At 39.8% G+C, this 16268-nt stretch overlaps 1 long non-coding RNA gene across 1 annotated transcript in view; it reads left to right on the top strand.

Moving 5' to 3' along the window:
- The first annotated feature begins 57 nt into the window (after positions 1-57).
- The window catches only part of LOC146762837 (uncharacterized), a 54669-nt gene continuing 38458 nt past the window's right edge, over positions 58-16268 (top strand). The window contains exon 1 of the long non-coding RNA XR_014949209.1: positions 58-2251. This is a non-coding gene — a long non-coding RNA (uncharacterized LOC146762837). The remainder of the gene's footprint in view (positions 2252-16268) is intronic.

Genomic DNA, 16268 nt, shown 5'->3' with positions numbered 1-16268 from the left:
GGGGCTGGGCGGGACCGAGGGGCGGCAGCGGCGGCACAGCCCGACCGGAGCGGCTCGGCGCAGCCATGGGGGTGGGGCTGGGGCTGGTCGTGCTTCGAGACGTCAGTAACAGGAATTAAGGCCTCAGTGGGGTCCTGAAGTTCCCCACGTGCTTGGACAAACTTATCCCGCGTTATATGTGAAATCAACTACTACCCTGGAGGTGCCCAAGGCCAGGCTGGAAGGGCCCTGGGCTGCCTGAGCTGGTGGGGGGCAGCCAGCCCATGGCAGGGGGTTGGTCTGGGTGGGATGTAAGATCCATCCCAACATAAACTATTCTATGATTTTAAGTTCTTACATATTAAAATAGCTAGAAAGGAAGGGGAAATAACTGCATGTGCTGCTCCAGACTGTAGTCTAATATGGAAAATGCTTTAAATGTGGGTCTTTCTCAAAAGCACAGTAGGATGTTTAATACTACACCTCCATGTTCACTGTAGCACGGAGATACTTGCATGCCAAGCACAGCATTTAAGGCACAGAGGAGGGGCCTGTCCAAACAAGTGGATTGTTTGGCCAAGTGGTAGAAGTGCCGCTCTGCTACACAGAGGCTCGAATCCCAGGTGGTTGGACTGGATGATCTCTAAGGTCCCTTCCAAACCACACGAGACTATGAGACTATGAAACAGTAGACCCAGCTGTGAAGCTGAGTTTAGGTACTGCTTAAGCCCTGTCTCACCTCCTACATGACCCTGCTACACACATTCACTCTGTAAGTCTCATAGAGTGGTGAACAAAAATCTTGAACAATGGTTTTGCATTTGGTGTAAATAATGTGTGTTATACCTATAGGGTTTTCTTATGCCTCTGTTCTCTGCTTCCTACCCAGTGCTCCTGACTAAGGTATCAGAAGATCAACATGCATTTTTTTTTCCTGTGAATTTTCTGAACTGATCCTCCAAAGCTTTTCTTTGTGATGACAGCAGGAATATTACCTGCAGCCATCCTAACTCCAATAAAGGTAAAAATACATCTGTTGTTAAGGGCTTCTAGTTGTAAGAACAAAGCTGTAGTGAGAGTTTTCTACTGAGATAAGTATCTAGAGGGCAAAGTATTAATTATGCAAGTCCTTCAGCTCTTGCACAACTCCAGCAGGCATCAGGCTTAGGACAGACTGGAAACAATTTTGGGACTGGCCTAATTGACGTTGCTCAACTTGTGTATCTTCAGAAGAGCAGTCAGACTACACCGAGCAATGACGTCATGAGAGATAGGTACATAACTGCAGTAGAAGTGATGAGTTAGCGGGAACTGAGATGTGATGAAAGTCAGTACAGGCTCTTTACTGTATAGAGACGGAGGTGCTGGAAAATTTGGTGCTTGTTGTTTTGATCGTGATCTCATTCCACTGGGTGTTCATAGCCCTGCAGGATGTGAATTCTGAACAGTTATACCTGGGGGTGGAAGGGAGTTGTTCTTACGCTAAGTAGAAGAAAATGTGCTGGGAAAATCTAGTGGAAGTTACCATCTCCTGGTGCGCAGACTAATTAATGATTCCCCATCCAGATTCTGTAATAAAACTAGAGTTGGTGAGGGTTTTTTTTTCTCTTCCTAATCTTGCATGCAGTATTCTTTCTCAGGGAGCAGCAAGAATGGGGCTACCCCTGGAGCAGACGACTGTGTGCAAGGGGTGACAGCAGCACAGGCAGGAGCTTGGAGACCAGGGTGTAATCCCAGAGAGTGAGAAGCCCTGGTTACATGGTGGTCAGACAACAATCTGAGACATGATGATGAGCTGAATCCAAGGAGTCCAGCTGGGAATGGCAGGAGATGGCTCAGGAGCAAGGCTGTGACATAAGCCCAAGGTCAATCTAGGGGGCAGAACATGGTGCTGTTCGCACTATCAGTCAATAAAGGCAGGCCTGAGGTGAAACTGAGCTCTGGATGAATGAGCAGAGAGCATGTGGATGGAAGTCCCAGGGTTTGTTGTTGTTATCAGTTTGGGCTTATTAGTGCACTCATGGCCATGACATCCAGACAGGTCATTTCATTCTTGTTCCACAGAAGTTCACTTCCATAGTCTGACATCTCTATTAGCTGTCTTCCTTTCTCAAGATGTCTGAGTAACATTGTTAGTACACTTTTATACAGCAATTTCTCTACAAAGTTCAAAGCAACTAATGAAAATCAAGTGCAACGGACTCCTTATTTTGACTTCAGTTTATACTGAAAGCTCACAGATACTTTGGTGATGAGTGGGAAGGAGTTCAAGGTAGGTACCTTCTTGCTGTTGTCTGTGACAAAAATGGGGTTGCTGGCTAAGCACAGTTGTAGCCATTTTGCTGAGGTGATAGCACATTAGGAAGTATTACTTCTCGGAAAGGGTAGTCAGGCATTGGAATGCACTGCCCAGGGAGGTGGTGGAGTCACCGACCATGGGAGTGTTCAAGAAACGTTTGGATGTTGTGTTGAGGAATATGATTTAGCTGGGAATTATTGGTAATGGTTGGACTAGATGATCTTCTAGGTCTTTTCCAACCTTGATAATTCTGTGATTCTGTGATTCTGTTTGTAACAGTGGAAACTACTGAAAAATGTAGGCTCAGTATTTACTAAGTGAAAGTTTCAATCACTATAATTTTCCTATATCTCATAAATGAGACTGCCATCTCTCCTGTTGATGTACTTTATCAGCTGTCTTCCTTTCTCACAGTGCTTGAGTAACATTGTTAGGTTACACCCAGAACAGAAATTCCCAGCCTGTACTTAGTCTGATGTCTGCTGTGTCTGGATCCATCTTGTAAAAGGTTTTATTACCCACCCCAAAGGTCTTATTCCAAACATAATAGATGACTTGTTGCTTCATAAATCCTGTTGCTTTTATATTCTGAGATATCAGAGTTAAAGCAACATTGCTAACTCAGCAAAGTGCTTCTCTTTGGGAAAATACAGGAACATGCAAAATATTTTGCTGAAATACTGGCAAGTGTAACTTTAATTCATGATTCTTGGTGTTGCAGATTTAACACAGACTCTGCAGAAATCTGCCCTTAAGTGAGTTGAGAACCAGAGCTGACCAGACTGTCAATCTGTTTAGTCAGTGTTAACCAATCTGTATTTGTTTCCTCTGAGAGGAAAAACGAAAGTGAGATAAAACCTCATCTCTCCTTGAGCAGAACTAGAAAACTTCTGACTACATCTGAGTCAATGGAAGAAATGAAAATCAGGCAAAGTCCCTTTTTGCTGAACAAATTTCATAATTTTGGACAGTCTAGTAAGTCATAGTTTCGCCTTCACATGACTGAAAGATATACATGGAAGTTCTTTCTCTTCCCCAAAGTAGACTCATTTTCTGTACATTACCCTTCAGAAAAAATGGAAAGGGAAGGGAATGTGGCACTTTTTGATCGTACTGAAGTACATTTGAGTGGACAAAAAAAGTTCCATGTTAACACTTTACAGTATGGGGAAAAAAAAAAACACCAAAACATCCGGATGTGTTTTTATTATCTGTAGGATGGGATTAATTATATTTCACATTACCTGGATTCAGTCCAGGGAAGCTTTCATAAATATCACTGGAGACTTTCTGGACTTACACTGATGTGACTCAGAGATTAATTTGTCTGTCTCCATTTCGTTCAGATGGTTCCTATTTGGTTTTCTCAGGAAACATAATTGTTTCCTTCTCTCATTGTAGGCTAATCTCATGATACATGTAGTACTAGAGTAGGCTTATGCTTCTTGATTAGCCTTTAAAAATGTATTTCTAGTCATAGCATCTGCTAAACTGGCTGTACTCTCCCACAGAATGAACTGCTTTATGATGTTTGACAAGGGGCTAGTATATTCAAAAGCTTTTCCTTCTAATTCCCACAAGTGGAATTTGGGCCAAAGTATTTTTGAGTTGAATATTAAGGGAATCCATCATACCTTTGAAAGGAACGTATGTAAATAAAGGATCCCACAAAACAGAATACTAAAACCATGTTAATTTCATACAATTTAAGCAGGGTAACTTTCTTACAGTAGCTTATTTTGTTCATAACTGAGTGTCCAAGTGAAGGAGACGACTTTCAGGAGACCTACAGCACACGTTTGACAAAGTGCAGACACAAACTGGCTTCACAGTTACATCCATTCTAATCTACATTAGGAAGAACTTCAGGATGGGATGAAAGTTAACTGTCAAGAGGGCCATTAATAAAGCTACTACTGCTGGTTTATTCACAGCTTTGCATTTTGATTTCTCAGCATGCAGGTGGTGCTAGAAAGGATGCTGTGTGCTATAGAATCACAGAATCATAGAATGGCCTGGGTTGAAATGGATGATGATCATCTGGTTTCAACCCCCCTGCTATGTGCACGGTTGCCACCAGACCAGGCTGCCCAGAGCCACATCCAGCCTGGCCTTGAATGCCTCCAGGGATGGAGCATCCACAGCCTCCTTGGGCGACATGTTCCAGTGCGTCACCACCCTCTGTGTGAAAAACTTCCTCTTAATATCTAACCTAAACCTCCCCTGTCTCAGTTTAAGACCATCCTCCCTTGTCATATCACTATCCATCCTCGTAAAGAACCATTCCTCTTCCTGTTTATATGCTCCCTTCAAGTACTGGATGGCCACAATTAGGTCTCCCTGGATCCTTCTCTTCTCCAAGCTAAACAAGCCCACAGTACCTTCCATATTGCTCTTTGATAGGCCAGTTGTCATGTTTTGAAACTTACACCCATGTGATCTCAGAGCATCCTCTGATCTGCCTGACATATATAGTGGCCTTCCCTAACAGTGATACCATCAATGGACAATGGAAGGGCAACTGATGTTATCTACCTGGACTTGTGTAGGGCCTTTGGTGCTCCCACACCACATCCCTATCTATAAAACTGTGAAGAGGTGGATTTGAAGACTATTTGGTGGGCAGAACGTACCGTCAGCAAGTTTGCTGATAACTTTGCCTTGTGAGGCTCTCTCTGGAGTACTGTGTCCAGGCCTGCGGCCCCCAGTATGAGAAAGATGTGCATCTGTTGGAGTGGGTCTAGAAGAGGGCCATGGAGAGGATGAGAGGGCTGGACCACTTCTACTTCTCCTGTGAAGAAAGGCTTATTGAGCTGAGCTTATTTAGTTTGGAGAAGGCTTTGGGGAGACTTCTCTGCAGCCTTCCATTGCTTATATACTGAACATTTTACACAGTCTGATAGTGGTAAGACAAAGGGGAATGGCCTTAAACTAAAAGAGAGGAGATTTTGGTTGGATGTTAGGCAGAAATTCTTTACTCACAGGACAGTGAGGCCCCTAACACAAGTGCCCAGAGAAGCTGCGGATGCTCCACCCCTGGAGGTTCTCAAGGTTAGGTTGGATGGGGCCCTGAGCAGCCTGGTCTGGTGGGATGCAACTCTGCCCACAGTGGGAGGTTTGGGGCTGCATGGACTTCATGTTAGATATCCAGTGCACTTCATGTACTCCTGGCCCCAGGAAGCCACTACAGGGACCTCTGATAGTTCCTGTGTCAGGTGTGACAGCTCTGTGGTGTGAGGCAGTGAAGCTGAGCCTCAAAAAGGAGGGTGTGGTAGGAAGGAGGTGTTTCATTAATTCTTGTTTCTTACTATTCAAGCCTGTTTTATCTGGAAAAAAAGTATTTATTCCTAACTCAAGTTTGTTTTGCCCACAACAGTAACTTGTAACTGATCTCCCTGTCAGCATCCCAACCCATGAGCATTTTCATCCAATTAACCCCTGTCCTGCTGAGGAGGGACAGTGACTGAGTGGCTGTGGACTGGTAGGCAACTTGCAGCTGGCTGAGGTCACCCCACTGCAGCACATAATGCACCACAGTAATGCTGTTTTAAGAGTATGTATTGTAGTTACAGGCCTTTTTGTCTTTTTAGCTTATGAACTCTTCTGCTATACAGTTCTAAAATGGTTAGTGCTTGTGATACTGTAATGATTTCAGCACACGTACAAGCCCGTTTGCTTCCATTTTGTTGATTGCATCCCACTGGGAAAATACAAAAATAGTTGGGTCAGAAATAAAGGAAATGGCATAAATTCTCCAAAGAGAACATCTCCACAATAGTAATGAGGTTTTCTGGGAGAACTGAGAACAGAGTTCTCTTTTTTGTTGGGAATTTGTGCCTTTTCCCCATGGATATGTGCTACGCTTAATGGACCAACAGCTCTTTAACTGTGTGGAACTAACATTCACCTTTTATTTCTTTTTTTGATGTAACAAATCTGCAATATGAACTACATAAGATGTATTAGTAAGGAGGAATGCAACACTGGCTTTCATCCTACACTGTGAGAAACTCAGGCAATCAGTTCTGATGAATGTCTGGCCACTTATCCCCAGTCCCATGTCGCATAACCTAGCCATACCTGTTGCATTTGTGGGGGTTGTGCTGTTCACCAGATCAGTTTAATGAATCCCATCTGGTGCAAAGAGGCAGATTCACTGTTGTTGCACTGGGAATATCTAAAGATGCCATTGCCTCTCAGTTCCCTCTGGCCATAGAAATGCGAGTTCAGTGATTCAGATAAGCTTGAGGAGACTTCCTAAAAAAGCCAAGGAATCCACAAGTGAAATAAATAAAATGGGTAAAAATGAAAAAGGAGATTTGATGATTGCCACATGTGATGTGGCAGTGATAAGAGTCCTGTAGGTGAAGAACAACCTCTTGAGAAAAGATAAAAGGTGTCTGAAACCAAATGCTATTCCTCCTTTCTTTCTAGTGACTACATGCTTACCAAGTGGTTTTTAAATCATTACTATGCAGCTATTCCAATAGTTGTGAAAATAAATTTCTTTTCAAATAAATATATTTTTTCTGTTGTAATATTCACATAATTAGCCTTTTTAATCGTAAAGACAGCAGATTGTCACAGAAGCAATTAGTGCTTTGCACTATTAGCAATTTCTGTTTTGCAGCATTTCCAAATGTTTCAGCCCATTTTGCAGCACTATGTAACAAATCATGGGCTACTCTACTGCATGTTTACATTAATGCAGTAGTTGGGTGCGTAGCTTCAGTTGAGCAAACTGACCTAAGCTGAAATATCTCCAGGACTAATTTTTGGGCCGTGCACATGATTTAAATTAACTTTGTATCAGGACAGTAATGGGGAAGAAATATGCACTGCAAACACCGTATAAGAAACACAGTGAACTATCATATAAAATGATCCCCACATTATTTGGGAGGAGGCTCAACTGGGTATTTCTAAGTGACATAGATACAGGGCATGTGTAACATTTGTACAGACTTGAAGGGATGGAAATTCAACCCTTACTTTCATAGAGACACAGATGCCTTATTTGATTTAAATGTAATGTTTACTGTATAAAATTTAAGGAGAAACTGAAGTGATAAAAATAGTTGTAAACGCTTATTTTAAAGACATGATACAGTTGTATCATTCATTTTCAAAACAGTCATGTATTATCTCCTAAAGTATCACTCAGGTTGAGAAAGAAGTTACAAGGTATACAGAGAAAGGATCGTAACATCCATCAGACTGATTATTTGTTAGTAAGTACATTTGATTTTCTATGTGATACATTTAGACACATAGAGGTGTTACAGTTTCTCATCTCATATTTTTAGGAGATGATATTAACAAATCCTCAAATCAGTTGTTTTGTACGTCCAATAAATTATACACATCCCTTTGTGATAAACACGCTTTGCATTCCTTTGGCTTCATGCAAAAATATTTACAGTTTGGTAAAATACAGTTTCAATTTTTAAAGAGCCACGTTTTCTATATCAGTTACAAAGAATTCTTATCTTCTGACTTTGTTAATGCAGAGACCAGCCTCTGTGACAGCAGAGTTTAATAAAGACAGTGTTCAGCAGTTTACTTCACTTAGTGATGGCTGCCAAGTTTTATTCCTTTTTGTTGTTGTTGTTTTTGTTTAAATGTAATTGAGAATCTTGAAATCTGCTGGCTTTTCTATTACAGCACATGTATTTCATGTTTATTCTTATCTGTGTTAATGGAAAACAGTCAAGGCGCTGTTGCAGAAAATACAAACCAAACCCTTTCTAAGAGCCAGAAATACTATTTGTGATTTAGCAACAGAAAAATCTGCAAATAGTGTCTGTCATATAGGCCAACACTTTCACTACTAATGGTCTTTAAATGCTTTCACCCACTTTAGCAGATACTGTTTCCAGATCCTAATTATATCTTTTAAGCAATCACTAATGATATGTCTGCTGTTGCTATGAAAATGCACGTAAAGTAGGTCAGTGCTGCAATATGCTGGAAGCTAACTCTTCATCGTGTAAGTGTTCTTGATTCCAGAGTTTTCTGCTTCTGTTTCTTCCAAAATTGGGATTAATGCTAATATGGAATGTTTATACTAGAGTTAGTTTAGTCAGACAGTCATTTTCTTTGGAAGACTGGGTCACCTTTTGGAGAATTTAGTTTGCGAGCTGTGAACTCACATTCAGTTTTGATGCACTGCTCATTGTGAGCACCACGACATTGGCACACTTGGGCCAGTATTATAACAATACTGCAAAGCAACTGGAAAGCAAACACCTCATAAGCCAGTGAGGGCAAAAAAGTTATGTCAGGTTTTGATCCTGAACTTAAACAAGTGTTGAAGAGCTCAGAAGGCAAAAACAGATGTCACAGAAAATATTTTCAATCAGTAATTCATGGCATTTTGAAAAAGATATACCAAATATCTGGACTTCTTACTATGGGTACACATGAACTTTTGTTGTCTTTATCTGACTTCATGACATCACAGAATCAGTAGGGCTGGAAAAGATCTCTAAGATCACCACGTCCAACCACCAGCCCATTCCCAAATTCCTTCATTTAAGTCATTTGCTGTCAAAAATTCCAGGGAATTATCTGGTACAAATAAATAAATAGGTAGAGATTTCAGTTCAGGTGGTTCATATATCAAAAAGAAGTTTCACTCACTTTGGTGAAAACGATTATTGTCCCAGTAACAAGAAAACAACTGAAACCAGTGTCATTGACTTCTAAGATGGAAGCCAACAGTAAGACAGCACCTTGAGACTTGGTTCCCTAACTACATAATCAGTGAGCATCTCACTTATCTGTTTGTTCTGAGTTGTCACTTCTGTGGGACATGGTATCTGCAGTTTGTATCCATGGGCTGTTTTGCAGTTCAGTGGGTCTCATTCACAGTCTTCATATAAATGATTTAAGGTGCACACCCATTTGTGAATTCACAGTCAGCCTGGGATTTGCATGGTATGATATCTGGAGTTTGAAATGATCACAAAAATATTTCCAGTTTTATAGACATAGACTATAAATATGGTATACGCAGTACCTAACATTACATTTACTGTACCTATCTGATAGCAGAAATTACCATAAGGAGAAATGTTTTTCTCACATTGAACAAAAGCATTTTGATATGAAGGTCTATAATGGAAAATTTGCAAGTTTGAGTTTTGTTGTCTGCAAAGATGTTGTTTCTGCTTCAGCCCTTTAAATGGGAATGCATTTTGGCACTTAGTTTTATTTATAAAAGTGCTGCATATTTTGCTTAGGTTCTTTGCATTGCTTACTTGGTAAGAGTAGAACTTCTGAAGCTTTACATGCTCTATTTTTCTCTTTGTTTTTCATGGAAGCTCTTCTGGATGTTACTTCATCTTTCTCATCTCAAAAGTGCACATTAAGAGAAGCAGGGTTGAAGGGTGGTATTCTGAGAATCAATAAGTAGACTGCACTGCAGTATATATTATGTACAAAAAAACCCCACAACAGTGGAAACATTTTATAAGTGATGTGCAGAAGCTAAAGCTGCTTAAAGGAATGTCAGAAAAAGACTCCAGACACAGCGTCCTCTTTGAAGCTGTATGTTTGATCTGATCTGGCACTTCCAGGGTATTCACACAAAACTACTTGCCAGGTATTTTTTCTCTCTTCTTCATATAGGTTGTTAAGCAAAATAGTGATAAGTTGCTATCTACGACAGCTTAGCTGTCATTTAGATGGCTAGTGATGTTTATCCATGAGAACTTTGACATAGGGTCTGTAGCATTTATGTCTGAGTAATAAGCAGAAGTATCATTACATTTTATGCAAGTGATTCTACTTATCGATTCTAGCACGTGGATGATCAGGGGAGAGGATATTATTTTACACCACTACCTCTTCTGTAATTATGAGGAGGCCAGACTCACTTGACCTGGGGCCAGTTGTCTGAGATACTGTATAAACAGGATGAAAACACTGTGAACAGCTGAAATGTTTTACAACACAAAGCTAAGTGGTAACAGTGCAATAAAACTCTCAGAAAAATAGGAAACAAAAGTTAGGACTGTTGCATTAAGAAACAGGTGTTCAGGAACCTCAAACACTGTGGAGAGTTTAGGAAAAACCTCAGTAGAAGTGATTAAACCAAAGAGTGAAGATGGACAATATAATAGTATAATAGGTGGTGGAATTTGTTTTGGGATTGTCCAAAAGTTCAAGATTGTATGAGGGAACGTGGGAAAATGGTGATCATATTCCTCAGCTGATATATGTGTACTTATGTAAAGTGTCCAACATCTAAAGTGCTTTTATGTGCTGTACTGTGGGAGCAAATAGCTCAGTGAGAGCAATGACCAATGTTTATCCATCTTTGAGACCGTGAGTTACAATCTGTGTTAACTTTGGACTGTTAGAACTAGCTTGACAGTATGGTGTCAGCTGTCTGCTTTGTAGCCATAGCAAGCACAACTAAGAGAAGGAAGCAATTTCTGCCTTGATTATTCTGGACTCTTACAAAAACAAATATCTTCTTTATTATCATACAATGTTCTACTTGTCGCTAAATAAAAATTGGATCTTTTTACATCAAGATTGGATACTTATCTAATTGTTTGTAAAATTATTTTAAGGGGAATTAAAGATGATCAGGTTTTATTTGCAAACCCAAGGCACATTTAAGCAAACTGTGCTATTATTAGTGTTTTCCCAGCATTTAGCTTGCATGACTTCTTCCCAGGTCATTAATTATCCTCTCATTTTCAGGAAGTATAACCTTAACTTGGGATTCCTATTTCTGGCTTCAAAAGTAGGAATGGAAGCAAGAATATGGTTAGAAACAGAGAACTACACTTTTTCTTCACTGCATTATGATTCTTCCTCAACTCTTCTATCACTCATTCCATACATATTCAAAGAATCGTAGAATCACTGAGGTTAGAAAAGTCCTCTAATATCATCCAGTCCAACAATCAACACACCACAATCATGCCCACTGTGTCCCTGAGGGATCTATCTACATATTTCAGAAGGAAGCTTGTGGCGTAGATGTTTCAATAATCCCAATAGATAACCATCTGGATGTCATGCTCAGGGACATAATTTAGGGTTGTTAGAGTTAGGGTAATATGGTTAGGTTGCATTTGGACTTGATGATCTTTAAGGTCTTTTCCAACCTGAGCAATTCTGTGGTCCTATGATTCTGTGATAGATGACAAACCATTGTTCTCATTGCCATCAACTGTTCATTAAGTAATGTCAGTTCACACAGCATGTTTCCCCAAGTATTACATGAATGCAACAGTACTGGAAGCTTTAAAGTAACAGGAGACAGTCTTTTAATGTATTTTGCAATAATTTTCCTTTTCATCTTCATCTTGTAGTCATAACTATCATGAGGAAGAAAGACATTACTAGTCTTAAATAGTATGAATCCTCATTTCATTTGCATGAGTTTGCACAGATGAATGTTTCTTGGGATTGTACAATGGGTTTGTAAATTAAGGGAATTTTCTCCCTGGCTTCGTGTTCCAGATCTTTCAAATTCTTCCTCAAAGGAGGGCAAGCAGCTGATAATTCATTTATCTGTAGTAACCATAACACAGATATGATTTTGATTCTCCTTTCTACAACTCCTCTAAGTCAAAACAGACATTTTATAGATATTTGTGCAGTGGTTTAACCTTACATTTTCAGCTCTGATTTAACTGATTTGAGGACATTAATTTGCTGGTTTACTGCCTTTCTTTTTTACGTCATACTGTATGGACATATCTCCAGATCTCAAAGTCAAAGCTTGGAATAATGTGAATTGTCTCCCTGTTGAAACTGTGGCTAAAAAAACTGCTCTGTTCATTGGACTATGTTTGCCCAATGTTTCATAAAGCAGCATCCGAGCCAGAAAATTTTTTGAAAGAACAAATTGTTGATTTACCAGGTAACTGTTAATTTCAGAGTTACAGTTCAGTTCTTAGTGAATTATTTGTGAGGAGCAGAACTGATCATGAATGCCACCATGACAGTTTCCTGTAGCTGAGAAACAAAAATATTTAACACGAGACACCTAATTTGTCTTCAAAATATTTACACAAACAGTAGTTAGTGGAATGGGCAAATACTTTTGCATTATATTTTTCAATGAATGCCTGATTTGAGTAGATTATTTTGCTCTGATGTGTTGAATGCAAACAGTTCTTTGTGCACTACCTCACTTTTGCTCTTATGTATCTCTGCTTTGAGTGCAAAGCTCCATCTAGAGAAAGCCCAGAGTAATACCAGGGATCATTTTCACCTGGAATGACATTTAGAGCAGGATGGCGTTGGCATTGTGTGGTGGGACACTGATTCTGAAAAGGATTTTACTTGATTCTGGGCACCCTACTCTGAATGTCCCTGCTTGAGCAGATGTTGGACCAGGTGGACCCAGAGTATTAGGTATTCCAACCTAAGACATGCTTTGACTCTTTAATTCTGTGACTTGTAAGTCTTGGTAGATAACTAGAATGTGTAATGAAAATAGAATTTGTGTTGTGCTCAACAAAAGGCAGATGTAGAGTGAAGGGAGAACAAAGCATGGCACCTCACTGTAACTCTCCTCTTGGACTGACAGCAAGAACTGTAGCATCCAGATTGGACAGGGGAGGGTGAGCACAAAATCAGATAAATGGATAAAGCATGAAATGAGTGCTAATTGAGGTTTCTTCCCTGTTAGTATTCCCTTCTTTCTTTTACGTTTTTCCTTTTCGTTTCTTTTCTTATTTTTTTCTTTTTTTTCTTTTTTTTCTTTTTTTTTCTTTTTCTTTTTTTTCTTTTTTTTTCTTTTTTTCTCTATAATAATTTAATCTGGAATAATAGTAATTCTTTGACTAAGCTGCTAAGTTGGCTTTGCAGGCAAGATGTTTCCTTTCTATAGCAAGATTTGCAGTGCTGACAAAACTGGGTGAATTTTAACTGATTCTTCCTTTGGTAATCAGTAAGATAACGAGTAATCATTTCCCTCCAGACCTTCAGGTCCAAAAGCTCTTACCCTACATAACTATAACTGAACCTTCCAGAACCCATTTATAATTTTATCCTCCACAATCAGTAAATATCTTGCATTAGGGAATTCCACAACGGAGCTACTTGCTGAGTAAAAAACAGGACTTTCTTCTTAATTTAAGATCTCTTAATAACAGAGCATTCAACTGGGAGTACTTTACATTTTGCACTACCAGAAACAATGAACATCTGCACTATGCTCAGTACATCAGCTCCATCCACTCCCTTCATGTGAGCAAACTGAAGATCTTCAGTCTTTTCAGGTGTTATTTTTTGTTACAGATGGACATTTGCATTTTCCTGTATCTTTGACTACCCTTCTGCTTTTCTCTATGCTTTTTGTTTTATTATCTGTGAACTTTATTTTTACAGCTGCCAGAAAATTGTACAAATTTCCACTCCCAAATAATTTTCCTCTGTCACTTCCAACAAGCAGTGATTATCTGTAGCTCTCTGGCTTGTGATGGTTCCTGCTGTAACTACAATCAAAACAGATAATATTTTCTCCAGTCCTTTGCTAACATTTACTCTTACAGATAAATCCAAACTAATTCCATTGACGTCAGTGGCTCTACTTCAGATTGACATAGCTGAAACTGAAAACATAAATATGATAACATTAAGAACATCCTGTTTGAGGCAGGTTTTGTAAAAGATGTAATTTTATAAAAACAGAAAAAAGAAGTGTCCTCGGGTTGAAAGAATTTTGCAGTTAATACTGTCAAGGAAAAACCAAGAGAATGTTAGTGTGAAAGTCCATAGTTCTTAATTCTGTGGCTAAGCAGGTCTTTCCCATCACATATCTGTGAGCCTTTAACCTGCAGCAGCTTTGATGTACATTGCTAAGGCTGGAGTTATTGTCATTGTTGTCATTAAATTTATACCTCAGTGATCTCATTCCTCTGCTAATAATGATGGCCCTTGTCTAGAGTCTGTAGCAATTAAGTCCCATTACAGAATTAAAAGTTGAAACAACAGGAACCGTTGTGCAAAGCCAAGCTCCATGCAGAGCTGGACTGGGAGCTCAGCTGTCGGACAGCTCACTTTTCCCTGCATCTGAGTGCATCACAGGTGACAGAGTTCTGGAGTCGACACTCAGGAAGGCAAGTAAATACCTTCATTATACATCTGAGGAGGAAGAGGGGTCTTGAAAGTGTGAAGAATAAAACAGAGAACTATTCAGGAAGCAATGCAGTGGACTGTTGTTAAATAGATGAAGATGGAGAACTGGGCTGGCAAAATAGGCATATGAAAGAAGTGTAAGAGCATTTGAGCAGATTGCAAAGAAGCTTGGAAAAAGCAGATTAGATTTAAGGATATTTCCTGTAAAGGGGAAAAGAAATAAAAAAGAGCCAAACAAATGAATGGCTGGACTTAGTACAGCACAGAAGAGATTTGTGTAGTTTAGAGTTTGGTCCATCTGGGTAAGCATATAATAACGGGACAAACATACAGTAGTAATTCCTCATGTCAGAGAATATAGCAACTCTGAGCACATAGTAACACAAGTGCAGTATAAGGCAGGTCAGGCAGAGGCTTTATTAACTGCAACAGTAGTGAGAGACCATTTGGGTAGCAGCTCCCACTCTGCTCCCTGTTGTCTGCCAAGTGATTGCAGATACTCTACTTACATGATAATAAAATAAAAGGAAGATAAATCAAATAAAAGGAAGAGGTGAGGGGAAATCATTCCAAAGCTAACAAAGCCAGATGAGCATCTTATGGAGATGTGGTTACTGGTGGAGCCTGTAGGAGTGGCACATGCAGTATTATCTTGGCTGAGAAGTGACTGGGTTGGAAACTCTGACCATGAGCTTTTAGGCAAAAGGAATGTGCTTTTAGTCAGGATAAACTTCTTAGCAAGACCTCTCAAATCTTAAGGATTAATAATTTTACCACCACAGAAAAATGGCTTATGTCTTCATAATTTGTGTGCCCCGGTGGCGCAAGTGGTAGGAATGCCTCATTGCAACACTGGAGGCCCTGGTTTCGAATCCCCCCTGTGGCCCAAGTGGTAGAAATGCTGCTCTGCTACACAGGAGGCTCGAATCCCGGGGGGTTGGACTCGATGATCTCTAAGGTCCCTTCCAACCCGCACGAGACTGTGAGACTATGAGACTATGATAATTTGTGAATGACTGGGTTGCACTGACTTATTTAGTATTTCTTTGTTAGTTGTGTTCTTTTTCCTTCCCCTTTAGGAATTTCTTCGGGCAGTATTTGATCCTTGTGAACTTTAAGTACTCAGATTATAAAATAAAGAGAATTCCTGAATCTTTTATCATTTTCTTCCATCTCCTAACTCCACTCCCTCCCACCCCCTCCACCCCCTTCCCCATGGCTCCTCCGAATTAGCAAAAGACTGTAAGTACTGTTTAATTTGGGGGGACAAATGAAGGAGTAAGAACAAATTGATTTCTTTAATCCATAGTTTAAGATGAAGTCTTGTCTGATTCAAAGAACTGCAAGTACTAAGGTCAATCTGTCTGTACGTACAGATTAATTTATGTAAAGCAATTATATTTCAAGCTATTTTTGAAAAAGAAAAAGGAACAGTGAATGATACAATTAAAATAATAAAAAAATGCATTTTGTTGTTACTTTTTTAACAGAGAATGTATTCTATTTGAAATAACATGTAATCTCTAGTGCAGTGTGAATCTAAGTTATTTTTTCCTACATTTTCTATGCATATCATTTCTATCACAAGCATATCAACATTGCTCTCTCAGAACATCACTCTGTGTTTGATGAATTAGGCTCAGGTTACCTGAAGCAGCGGGTAACAATGATTATATGAAGCTGGGAGGGATGGCAGACACATCAGAAGGCTTTGCTGCCATTCAGCAAGACTTGGACAGGCAGGTGAGTTGGGTGGATGAAGTTCAAAAAGAACAAATTCAGAGTCCTACACCTGGGGAGGAATAACCATATGCATCAGTACAGCCTTGGGTATTACCTGCTGGGAAAGATCTCTGTGGAGAAGGACCTGGGTGTCCCG

This window comes from Coturnix japonica, chromosome 1 (assembly GCF_054131305.1).
Source record: "Coturnix japonica strain WE chromosome 1, WE-NBRP24, whole genome shotgun sequence".
Lineage (NCBI taxonomy): Eukaryota > Metazoa > Chordata > Aves > Galliformes > Phasianidae > Coturnix > Coturnix japonica.
Note: the sequence above shows the minus strand (reverse complement) of the source record. Positions and strands in the feature narration are given on the sequence as shown.